Consider the following 13,444-nt stretch of genomic DNA (forward strand, 5'->3'; position numbering starts at 1 on the left):
AGGAAGCATTCCTGACAGAGGGGTGATATATAAAAGATGTGGAACAAGACATGCATTTTTTGGGCATGACCAATGAAAGAATTTGTTTGGCTTGATTATACATATTTGTTACAAGGGTATTGTTTATTTTTCCAGTGGGGGCTGCGATTGAGGAGAAGAAATAAGTACTCGTTATTAAAAATAAAATATTTTTAAATGTGCTTTAAGGGTTACAAAGTGCTTGTCTCACCACAGTTCTGTGAGAAAGGGAGTTTAGATATTTTAAATGTAATTTTACATATTAGGAGACTGAACCTCAGAAAGCAAATTTATTGTCTAAGGTCACACAGCACTTCATTGGCAGAGCCAGGATGAAAACCTTAGACAACTGATTGCCAATCCAATGCTTTTTCCACTTTACAACTATTATCCTTAGGGGAAAAAAGAGAAAAATCAATTTGCAGAAACCATTCATTTGAAGTTAAGAATTAAATATCTTCAGAACACTGTGCTAGTCTCTACAAAGCATACAAAGGATCATAGATAAGTACTTTCTCATTTATTCACTCACTCTAGCTATCTCTGTCTCAATGATCATAGGTGACCCCATGACTGGAAGGGATCCAATCTAAACATGTTCTTGCCTTCAGAGAATTTCAGTGGTCTCATAGGGGGTCACTTTAACTCTATGCAAAGACCCAATAAGCTTGGTTGGGTGCCCACCCACCCTCTGTAACAGAAGCAGATTGTAAAAACAGAATTTCTAAGGGAATGAAGTGAAAAAACATTTTCTGCAGAAACCTGGCTATTACATTTAAACCTCATGCATTATCCCCTGGAGTTGGGAGCAGGAAGAGATCCCTGGCTGATTGTAGGCTAATTAGAGTAGCCCTTTCACCCATAAGGGGAGAGGCAACGTGGAACAGGGTGAAGATTTCTGCTTTAGATTCAGAAGACACGAATTCAAATCTCACTTCCGGTGTTACTGACTGCGTAACTTTGGACAAATCATGTAACTTCTCTGGGCCTCAGTGTCCCTAGTCTATAAAATTAGGAGATTGGGCTTGATAGCTTCTGAAGACCTTAGCGCTACAGCTATGATTCAATGGCATGCAGAGAGAAAGCTAGAGTAAATGAATTTAAAAAAAGCATTTATTAAGCTCTTGCAATATGCACTGGGAAAATAAAAAGGAAATTGTCAGCCTTTGTTCTCAAGGAACTCACATTCTAATTGGGAGAGATGAAACAGAAGAGGGTTTAGACACAGATCAGTTGGAAAAACCCTATACACCTTAGGCTACAATGTCAGGACAGGTGATAAAGTCTGGTGGACCTCTCTTATCATAAGGATTATAATTGGTGAGTTGCTTATATAAATAGTGTGAGTGGCCCTATCTGTGAGGTCAGGGAAAGAGGAAGAGGAGGGGAGGGAAGCTTCCCATTGGGATTGCTCCTGTTGGGCCTGATGGATGGTATCTAACGTGATGAATGAAGAGCCGTGAGTATAGGCCCTAACTCTAAAGGAGTCCTACCAACCCTGTGTTTAGCCTTATCTCATCTATTTGTGATTGCAGCATCCAAACATGTGAAGTTCATTCATTCTAGAATGGAGCATTCAGATCCCATCATCTCCTTCACTACAAAACTCCAGAGCTCCCAACATCCACAGATCATTTAGAAGTTGCTTAGGATTTAGCTACATATGCATGTGGCCTCATTTTCCCAAACCAGGCTAAAGTTGATCCCTGGGGGTGTGATGAGGCACAGAGTATATGTTTTTTTGGATTGTTTTTGTATGATTTATACTAGTGATTGGCATGCTAGTAACAAAACCTATAGCCAAGCAGCCTGGTGCAGTGCAAAGAATGCCTCATAGTCAGAGGACTGTGGCACGAATCTGAGCTCTGGTACTCACTACCTATATGACCTTGGGCAAGTCTACAGCATGAGAGGATTATACCAGATGACTCCTAAGGGTTCCTTCTGGCTTTATATTTGGATAGGGCAGGATTGATGGGTAAGATTGAGCATCCTGCAGGCCTTAAAGCAATGACTGGGAACTCCAGCATCCCAGTAGCTGGTATTAGGTGAGAGGGCTTGATAAGTCTTCTTTCTTTTCCCCTAGCAGAGGCCATAGATTTACCTTTGTTCAGTCTCTGATAGGAGCAAGTAAGAACTGAATTTCTTGGTTAGTTCTCATCCCCAGTCTAGGAGAAATCAGTCAAGGAACAAGCATTTCTTAATCAGAAGGGATGCAAGGCACAGGAAATACAAAGACAAAAAAAAAACCAAACCCCCCCCCCCAAACAATCCCTGTCCTCAAGAAGCTTACATTCTGCTGGGGGAAATACCATATAAACATATAAATACAAAATACATGCAAAAGATGGGTGGAGTACACTGGGGTGGGAATTAGGTAAGGTTTCAGATGGACTGAACTTTGGAGAAATGATAGATTTCAGCTTACAATTGGTTCCTTCCTTTGGTAGAAGCTGAATCCAGATATAGAATGTAATGTGTGGTTTATGTAACATGCAAATAATGCTTCTGATTTTATTATCTTCCACCTAATTCAACCAAATATTTTACACAGGCTTTGGATGGAGGTTGACTTAATGAGACACTATGTCCTCTGGTGGATAGAAGTTGCTAGTGGATGGGGACAATGAGTTGTAAGAGATCAGATTGGTGAGAACACAAAAGGATACCATCAGCCTGATGACAGGCAAGAGAACTAGACAATCATCTAAGGGTGGAGCCAAGGGGTAGCTGGTAACCAGTGCCCTGAGATTCTGATAGAGAAGAATAGGCAGGTTGGTGAATACCAACAGAAGTCCTTGGTGTTACATAGATCGTAATTCATATGGGCTTCCATGAGCAAAGACCAAGAATTCTACAGCTTCTCCTAGGGATGCAGATCTTTCATTTATTTATTTATTTATTTATTTTGTATCCATATGAAGAGGGTTCCCACTTCATTGTCCAAAGTCAACATCAGAATTATGAAAACAAGTGAGTTAAAAAAATCAGTGGTATTGTCCTAGGAGGGAGAGCACTCTTTACCTGTTCCCTTTTGTTAGTCTGCCCTTTCATACAAGATTGTGATACCCATGAGGGTGAGGATTTGAGGTCATACTCCTGCAGCCCATTTGTGTTTAGCACAGTGCTAGATACACAGTAGGCATCCCTAGAATGCCTTGATTTATTGGGAAAATGTTACTGAGCCACTTGGCCACATGTGTGACCCAAGGGCATACCTCTTTACCATTTCAGTAACTGTCTTTTCTTTGAGCTATGCTTCTTGATTGAATATTAATGGTAAATGTACAGCTGGAAGCTTATGAGCTGGAGTTTTAGGAGTGTAGACCAATAGAGTACCTTGAAGAAAAGTTACCTGCCCTACTCCTGAAGACCCAACCTGTAAGTTCAAGTTGGGAGGTAGAGTAGCCACAAAGTGGCCACTTCATATAAAACCAGGGAAGTTGTTAACATCTGGCCTCAGGTATGTATGACCCTGGGCAAGTCATTTAACCCTTTTTACCTCAGTTTCCTCATCTACAAAATGAGCTGGAAAAGGAAATGGTAAACTACTTTAATATCTTTGCCAAGAAAACCCCAAATGGGGTCATAAAGAGTCAAACACAACTGGAAAATGACTGAACAACACATGGGTGGGAATGCAAATCATCTTTGTGATTTTATTTTGTCTTCTGCAACCTTGAGGAACTCAATGCACTATGTCAATTCATTAATATGTTTTAATATTCTAGTTATCCTGCCATGATGACAATCATAATGAGACAGTAGAAGAAATTACTTGTAAGTCAAATAATGTTGGCAATAAGTACCCTTGTTTTGTAGCTGCTTGTAGTAAAGTGCTTCAAGTCTTTCTCCTTTGGATATAATTCAGGCTCTTGGTTTCAAGAGTATGATTTTTATTGTGTTAAAGTAAATTCCCTCTCTTCCTTGTCTTTTAAATTTTTTTTTTATCATGAATAATTCTTAGGTTCTCTCTGAGGCTTTCTCTACGTTTACTGATACAATCACATGGGATTATTGTTGACATGACCATTATATCACATCCAGAAGTTCAACAAGTTGGCTGTGGGGTGATGAATTTGGGGGGGCCAACAACTCTCAAAGATAGGTTACCAAGTCAAAAAGGAGTTGTGATTTGTATCAATGGGAAGAATTCCCAGTTTGGTAGTGGGAAGAATGCTGTTCCTCAAGTGCTGAAGAGACCAGCTCTGACACAGAAGGTATGTGACAATAAGAAAATCACTTAACCTCTCACAGACTGTTTTTTCATATATAAAAATAGAATGATATCAGGATTGCTCACTTCACTGGGAAGTTGTGAGAATCACACGGATTAATGTGTGAAAAAATGTTTTGTGAACATAAAAGAACTATATAAAAAATAGAAGCGATTATTTCGCATACCAACAAAATCACAGATCCTCAAAATAAGGATGATGCAGCATATTGATAAGGGCAGCTAGGTGGTGCAGTGGATAAAGTACTGGGCTTGAAATTAGGAAGACCTGAGTTCAAATTCTGCCTCAGACACTTTCTAGCCATGTGACTCTGGGCAAGTCACTTCACCCCAATTTGCCTCAATTCCTCATCTGTAAAATGGGACATACTGGAGAAAGAAATGGCAAACCACTCTAGTATCTTTGCCAAGAAAATCTCATTTACAAAGTCTGTGGGGTTACATAGAGTTGGACACAACTAAACAACTGAACAACAACAATCACATTGATAATTTCATTAATATTGGACCACATGGTTATGGTGACTTTTGGGTAGTCAGAACTGGCCCCAGCTGCCTCTTTTCCTCATGCATGGTGGAATGCTTTATCTATAGCCACCACACACATACAGTGTCCCACTCTTTCTCTTCTTTAGTTCTCTGACCTGGCACTGGCAGTTTAGAGCTTTGCAGCAGTGGTGTTACAGGGTTTTAGCCCCTGATAGGCTTTTGTGAGGAGATATGGCTGCTCCCTCGATTGTCCTAGCCAAGGCAAATTTCCACAGCCTGGAGCTAGAGGCTCCACAGCATGAGAAAGAAGGTATGTGTGTTGGGGAGGGTGGTAGGGTCTAAGGGTGGGTTTTATTGTAAGCCTGTGTCATGTCCTTGAGTCTGCTATTGAAACCTTACTGCTGGTAGCATCAGAGGTAGAAAAGAGGCGTTGGGTGGGCTCAGAGTCAGTAAACATCAGTTTTTAGGGTTTGTTTTTAAACCTTCTTTTGTATTCTAGATGTCTTAGACCGTGGAGGCAGCAGGCAGTGCTTTATCTCTGGCACATACATTCTGTTTTGGAGAAGTCTGAGATTTTGTGGGAATCAAAGAAAATGTTTATCCCCTTTTCTTGTTGCTCATATGACCCAGAGGTCTTTAGGTGCAAATAATTTTGTCCTGCCTTTTCTCTCTTAGTGGAGGCAAATTTGTAACATTGGGCATTTATAAGAACTGCTTTGATTGTATCCTGTAGGTTTTGAGATGCAGTATGATTTATTTTTATCTTCATAATTTTATTATTTCTTATATAACTTCATTACTGTTTAACAGATTTCTGTTGATTTCTTGTATGATTTACTCAAGCTATAGTTTCCTTCTGGTTTTACTGCAGACTGTAGTCTAGAATAAATAGCATGCATAATTTTTGCTTTTTAGAAATTTACCAAAGGCTGTCTATTAAGAAAATCTATCATATTCAATTCAGTTTAAAAAAAAGAAAAAAAAGATTTATTGTGTCAAAGCACTAACATTACAGTAAACCATAACTCAGAAGGCAATTTTCATGACTCTTATTTGTAGAAATTGATTAATCAATGCTCTGTACCTATGTGAAGGGTAGAATTGGTAAGAGCTCGAGAGAAGAGAAATTCTAGTCATCAGACTTCCAGCTTTGCAAGAGAATATTCTTTTCAGGTCCCTAAAGGGAAAAAAAGATTCTGAGAGGATGCCAATATGTAAAGGAGCCAATATTTTAATTGTGTCCTATTTCCAGCTTAGTACACTAGGGATTTCTGAGAATTTCCTTTTTAGTGATATCTGGAAATACCATGTCATCTCTTGAAGCTGGAAGCTGGAAGGCCAGGATCTTTCTCCCAAGTTCTCATCAACAACATGAAGGCATGGAACATTGACTAATCAATTTCCACCAATGAGAAGAGTCTTTGCAAATGGTCTTTGTGCTGTAGATTATATTCCAAGAAACAAAAATGAGATCCTAACTGCTCTCAAGGAGCTTACATTCTCTTGGAGAAAACAGTGGGAAAGCATGTGTGTGTGTGTGTGTGTGTGTTTGTGTGTGTGTGTGTGTGTGTGTGTGTGTGTGTGTATATATATATCACAGAGTAAGGACAGAGAAAGTGTTAATTAATGGGGATAGGAAATTCAGAGATGTCTTTATTGAGAAGATGACACCGATGACCATTTTTTGAAAGTGAGAGTTCCAGTCACACTAAAAAGATTATTTATTTCCTGATTCTTCCTATTTAGGTCTCTGCATATAGCTATTATTTCTGGTTTACTTAAAATTCATATGAATAATTTCTGTATCATTCTTTTAATAATTAAATCTAAATAATTATTTGTTGGTAATGGAGTATTGAAATCTCCTTCCCCTCCTTCTCCTCATTACATTTTATCTATTTCTCTTTGTATTACTATTAATATTTCTTTTAAATTTGTCAAATTGTTTGTTGCATCTCAAAGTTAAACTTGTTAAATATGCATTATCCCTACATATACATTTTCCTTGAATAGGTATTGCAGGCTACAAGTTAATGTATTTAGATCTGGAAAGGAGTTTAGAGGTCATCTAGTCCAAGCACCTCAGATGGAGAAACTGAAGTTCAGTGATTGCTAAATCTCACAAAAGGATATAGGTAGGTCAATTCAGTAAATCAATAAAGTTATTCCACCTCACTTAAGGTAATAAGATATTCAATCAACTGTTGTTAGTCCCAGCTTGAAACTGCTTTTGAAAGACATTGGTAAAATGAAATAATGCCATATGGGAAATCTGTTCCTATTGGCTGAGAGATCTCAATACATTCATTGAGTTCCATATAAAAACATCTAGTTAGCTGGAATCAAGGAGTTCCAATGAGTAGCAAGCCAGGAAAAATGATGATTTTGGGAAAACTCTTGAGAAGGAAATGCCGGGGTTGGGGAGTGGGGTGTGGGAAGGAAAGACCTTAGCTTTGGCCTTGGTCTAGGTCTCCTTCCCAATGCCGACCTCCACATTTTAGGTGGATGAAGATCCTTTGAACTTCAAGGAGTCTAGATGCTGTTGGACTCTTTGTTCTTCTGTCAGTGTCCTAGTGATATTCTTCCATAGTTTGATGGCAGTGTTTGCATTGAAAATCAAGGAAAGACTGGACATAGATTCAAGACTCCATAAAGAACCAAGGAAAAAAAAGAGAAAGCAAACAAACAGAAAAATATTAGGCGCAAAATGGAAATTCTTGAGTGACTCACTAAAGGAAAAACAAAGACTTCACAAAAAGGAGTTGTGAGTTGCCTCTTTGCCACATAAACTTGAGCCACTTTCCCTGGATCCTGTATTTATTTGTGAGAAAGGGTTGTCATGGACTTTGGGGGGATGTTTTGTTCCACTTATTCTTACTATACCATCTTCATAAATATATTTTCCTAAAAGCTACTTAAGGCTGATGACTAAAATATTTTTTGACTGAAAATCTTTAGGGTGGAGGAAAGCTGGTGGGAGCTCAAGCTGACAGCATTAGAGAATCACCCCCAACTTCTCGGGTATATCCTAGAAGACACACACACACACACACACACACACACACACACACACACACACACACACACAGAGGTACAGACAGACAGAGACAATCAGAGAGAGACAGGCAGAGACAAAGACACAGAGAGATACAGAGACAGAGACAGCCTTGCTCTAGGACTCAAGACATGTCTGTGACAATGGGAATCAGGATTAGGATCCTCTGAGTTTATATGGACTACAAAAATGCTAAATAAAATCTAAGATCAGAACCCAGATGAGAATACGATTAGTCTCTTTTCAAAGGCTGTGATGTCTGTCCATCTACAGCCTTTTTAGGCCATGTCCTGATAGTGAAGGGAGTACCTAAGAAGGGCAATGCACCTGAATTTCCTATTAAAAGAGTTACAAAATAAAAATTTAAAATCCATCCATATATACAGGAAACTCAATGCATGTCAAAAGGATGTAGATAACTTTTAGACCAACTTCTTAACTTTAATTTATCACGGAACTGCAAAGTAAAAAGAAGTAAATAATACCAGGTAACTGCAAAGTAAAAAGAAGTAAATAATATCAGATAAATAAATCAGATAATTAACAAATTATCTGGTTTATTTATCTATTTTATAAATTAATCTGATAAATGATATCAGATAAATATCATATTGACTTCAAGTCTCCATAGTTAAGTACTAATAGAACATGGGGACGTCCAGAGTCTGGGTTTGTCAAAAAGTGTCTCAATCCCCTTATATGTCCTAGGAATAGCCAATAGATAGTGCCCCAAATACCCATATTTTCCTGCCTCAGTAGCATAGTATGAGGGTAGAAAGGAGGAACACGTGTTGGTTCCTGTGTTTCCATTCCTCTTTTTCTGAGGACCATACTAAATCTAGAAATCCCATCACCTTGAAACTCACATCTGTTGACATCTGAAGAAACCTCTTCCCCAATTCTTAACTTGTCCCCAAGCTACAGAGTTCCATATCACTAGAGACATTCATGTGGAGTCAATAGTCAGTCAATAAATATTTATTAAATGCTCATTATGTGGACACTAGATAATCACCTTTGGTGATGTTATAGAGAGATTTCAGGTATTAGATGATCTCTAAGGTTTTCTCCAGTTCTAAGGTTCTGAGATTCCATGATGCAGATGATTTATGAAATGTCTCCCTGACAGAAGACAGAATAGTCCAAAGGCACTTTGTCTTCCATTGATTCCTCTACTCCTGTTGTCACCATGCTAAGACCTGGATACAGGATTGAATAGGAGGAAGAGTTATATGACATTTATGAAAATTGTACAGAATTTTTTTATTTTATTTACAGAACTTATGAAAATTATACAGTATAATTATTCCAAGATAATTACAGACACAAACCTTATCTTTTTAAATGTTAATATACCTCTGGTGAGACATGGTTGAATTGAGATTTTCATCAAGGTAGTATCCACACTCAGGATATTAAAAGTTCCATTGAAGAGCTGTTCCATTCACCATCATATAAAACCCATATATGTATGTATATATATATATATATATGTATATATATGTATATATACATATATACATATATACGTATATATGTATATATACATATATATGTATATGTATATATACAAAGACTTTAATTCAACTTCATTTGATATAATTGCCTTTTATTTACTTTGAAATTATATGATAAATTGAAATTAAGAAGTCACTGTAAAGATTCATATATTTTGGCATGAAAATGGGTTTACTATATGAAATATATAGCTGTATTTTAACATTTCATTTTGTAACACATTATGGAAATTCAAGCCATTCACACTTAGTTTTATGTTAATTTTTTGTTTTTCTGGTCATTTCGTCTCTATCTTTTGTTTTAATTTTTGTCTCTCTTCTACAACTTAAATTATTTAATGAACCAAGCTAATAAAAAAGGGGGTCAAGCCTGCAGGGAATCTAATGAATTGGTGAATTAAAATGCAGAAATCTGAAGGCAATTTTGCTTGAGAATCACACTGCCTCATTGAGAATAGACAAAAATATTTTATCCTATTAAAATATGAACAAAATACGTGTGGGTATAAGCTGTTGTCTTAAAGATTTACTTGGGTAAAGCATCTTTCTATTTGCTTTTATTTTATGAGCCTGGGTCTCACTTCTCTCTCCAAAAAACAAAAGCATTAAACCAGATGGTTTCTAAGGGCCCTTTCGATCTAACATTTCATAATTCTAAGTCTTGTGGCCCCAAGCAAATGTTTCTGGAAAGGTCCTTTTGCCCTTTGTAAATTTCAGACCAAGATGAGCTTTAGGAAGGAAAGAAGACCTTCTTTTTAGTTCCTTCTCAATCATGGCCAACACTTTTGATATTTGCTACCTATGTGACCATGGGCAAGTCATTTAATGCCCCTTGGTCTCATCTGTGAGATGAGGAAGTTGGACACAGTGGCCTCTGGCCCTTTCCTTTTCTAGATCTATGATTCTATGATCTATTCAGGTTAAATGGCATTTGTCCCTTGGTATGTTGTATGGGGCAGAAATATCATGCCTGCTACTAGAAACGGAGGTTCAGAGTTCTGTTTCCTTTGTGTTCTCAACCAATTTCTCTCTCCAGATTCAAGTCTATAATGGCCCTGGATGTCTGTCTTTTCTACTGCTCTACTAAACATGGGCCTAGGAGAGAATAGATAGAATGCTTTTTATTCCTATAGTTCATTTGAAAACAAAAACAAAACTTGCTTGGAGTGGATATGGAATGGATTAGAAAGATGGCCAGTTTCTCTGCTGGACCCTGGATTGCTTTGTCATAGCAGCTCTGAGGAGAATGACAAGGGAAATTAGAGTCTCACGTGTGGCCTAAGTGAAAGTACTGACTCTGTATTTAATTTTATAGTATGGCAGTTAAGCTGTACTACATTAAATTAAAAAGAAATTCCCAGATCCATCAAGCAGTGACCTATGAATACAAAGCAGCAAGAAAAGCAATTTTCAGAATAAGGGATCGATATATTTTCATATCCTGGCAGCAATGCGGGGTAGATAGCAATGGATGATATTGAGGCTCTCATTCATTCTCATGTAAACTCAAATCTAACCGCATGTACACATCCCCTGCTTCCTTTCCTTTTCCCTCTCAGTTTCTACTCTGACCTTTTTCATCTCCTCCCAAACTCCTAGGTCTTCCTCAACCCTCATTACTGATATTTTGTTTTCAATTTCTCTCCTAAAGCTGACTCCAATAGAAGTTTGCATTCTTTTCTTCCCCCATGTCCAAAGCCCGCCATAGCTTGTTCCCACTTATTTTTTTTTTACTCTCAACCTGTCAGTTCCCAAGAATCTCTCCATTCAGGATGGTATCCTGCTCGTATTCCGTTCTCATGGTTTCCATCTCCGTGATAGAATGTAAACTCCTGGAGGGCAGAGATCATTTTTATTTTTTTCATCATATTCCTAGCATCTAGCACGTAATTGAAGTTTAATAAGTGTTTATGACCCACTCACTAGCTTTAGCTTCTCAGTAGCAGGGATCGCAGGCATTTGCCATGAGCCCAGAAAGAGGCTTGTTAAGATGCATAAAGGCAGGAATTTGAAATGAATTTTTATTCTTACCTTTACCCCTCTCTTTCATTTGCATGGGAAATCAAAGGGCCTTGGAGAATTGGGGCGGAAAAATACAAGGGTCCTGAGAGCCAACAACTCTTGTGGTTGTTTCTTTGACAGTGCCCACTCCCACATAAAAGATGGTATTTGAGATCATAGTACTCCATAAGCTATTTATTGGGAAAGACAAATGCTTTCTTACCTTAAGTCAGATGGTTGTCGGGGAGAGTGGACTACAATTCAACACAAGACAGAGTAGATTAAAAAACAGATTACTTTTAAATGAGCTCTAATTAATTGGCTGTCTATTCTGCATTCCAAAGGGCCTTGGCTTCTAGAGGGAAGAATACTTCTAGGGGGGGAAAAAAGAGTCCCACACAGCTAAGACTCTAAGAACTAATCGATTTAGTGCAATGGGAAAAATGGAAAACTTAAAAGTCCCAAAGCTGGAGTCACTAGATGAGTTTAAATCGTGGTTTTGTCATTTGCTGCCTTCCTGACTTTGGGCAGGTCTTTTTACCTCTTTGAGCCTCAGTTTCATCATCTGGATGATAGGGTTTTAAATTCTAAGGCCCCTTTTAGCTGTATACCTATTATCCTATAAATTTCCTCCCTTATGAAGGAAAAGCAGCTAAGGGCTTTTCACTTTGTGTTATGCCAATATGTAAAGACACAAAGCTTAAACCTCTGCATCCTAAGCTAAGAAAGGGATGGTGAAGCCCATTCTTCTTTTTAATAAAGAATAAGTAGCTTCTGGTTTCAACTAGCTTGTGGGAAAAGAAATGGCTGGTAGAGAATCTGGCACCAGGGGGCAGGCCAACCCTGTATTATGGTAGGACCCTAGTAGAATGTAAAAGCCTCAAGGGCAGGCACCTTTTGTCTGTGTTTCCTTAGTCCCTAGCACAGTAGCATGCACGCTATAGTTATTTAATACGTGCTTATTGGATTTGATACAGATCAGTCTGGATTAGTCTCAGAGCTGCAGCTAGAAACCTGGGAGGCCCAGTTTACCATTTCTCTATTCACTAAAGCTCCTATGAGCAAGCTTTTTAGCTGCCAAACCCAGAACAAAGGCATTATCCTTCATGAGAAGAGGGGTCATAGGAAAGAAAGGGTGGTGGGAGGGAACTAAAGATTGATGACCTTGAATAAGATATTTCCCCTTTTGGGACTCACTTTCTTCATCTGGAAAATGGATCAAACTTGAAGGGAGTCAGGTCCCTTCTTTCTCTAATGCAGGTAGGGAGGCTCAAAACCTACATATCATCCCAATTTTGAGACAGGATACCCACATCACCCTTTCTTCTAAAGATAACCTGAGGTCTTTCAACTCCAGTGATGAACTGCTCAAATGTTCACACTGTGCTACCAACACCCAGCTGAAATAGAAAGATAATATTTTCAAAGCATTTCCCCTTTTTTTGGGGGGGGTGCCACCTTTTGAATGATGCAGTATTTGAAATCTATTTCAGGAAACTCCTACAGTCCCTTGGAAGTACTAAGCATCCCATTCCAGTTCTGTGAGAGCTGCTAGGGTTGGAAGTGTTGCTTCAGCTAAGGGCAAGACTGCTACCAATCTGTTTTCCAAAAGACAAGCCTCTTCTTCCATTGATGTCAAACCTACCTCCCAAAATAATAGGATGCAAGAGTTGGAAGAAAGAGCCATAGCTATCTAGTCCAACCTGGTTTTGAACCAGAATGCCCTTCTCCATTATTCTGGACGAGCTGTCAATCAGCTGTCACCTGAATGCCAGCAATGATGGGGAGCTAGCTCACTATCCCTCCTCCCTCTGTTTCTTCCCCCACCTGAGCAATCCATTCCATTGTTGAACTGTTCTCAGGAATAAGACTTTTTTATTCTCATTGTATTAAAATCTGCCTCCTTATACCACTCATAACCTTTGCTTTTAGTTATACTTTCTGAGGTCAAGCAGAATATGTCAATCATCTCTGTTCCCGTGGGCAGAATCTCTTGATCTTGTACAAGATTCACTAACACATATGTAGCCCATTCAGAAATGGTTTGTAAACTGTTGCTAATAAAACTACAGTAGCCTCTAAAATTGCTCATTTGGTCATAATAGAAGGCTGGCATCTTGCACATGG

General features: G+C 38.5%; 1 long non-coding RNA gene across 1 annotated transcript in view; it reads left to right on the forward strand.

Moving 5' to 3' along the window:
* Positions 1-471: 471 nt before the first annotated feature.
* LOC144456252 (uncharacterized) overlaps positions 472-13,444 on the forward strand; it is a 14,333-nt gene continuing 1,360 nt past the window's right edge. The window contains exons 1-2 of the long non-coding RNA XR_013485174.1: positions 472-5,054; positions 6,758-6,879. This is a non-coding gene — a long non-coding RNA (uncharacterized LOC144456252). The remainder of the gene's footprint in view (positions 5,055-6,757; positions 6,880-13,444) is intronic.

The sequence above is a fragment of the Phascolarctos cinereus genome, unplaced genomic scaffold, assembly GCF_003287225.1.
Source record: "Phascolarctos cinereus isolate Bilbo 61053 unplaced genomic scaffold, phaCin_HiC Scaffold_3;HRSCAF=262, whole genome shotgun sequence".
NCBI classification, from domain to species: Eukaryota; Metazoa; Chordata; class Mammalia; order Diprotodontia; family Phascolarctidae; genus Phascolarctos; species Phascolarctos cinereus.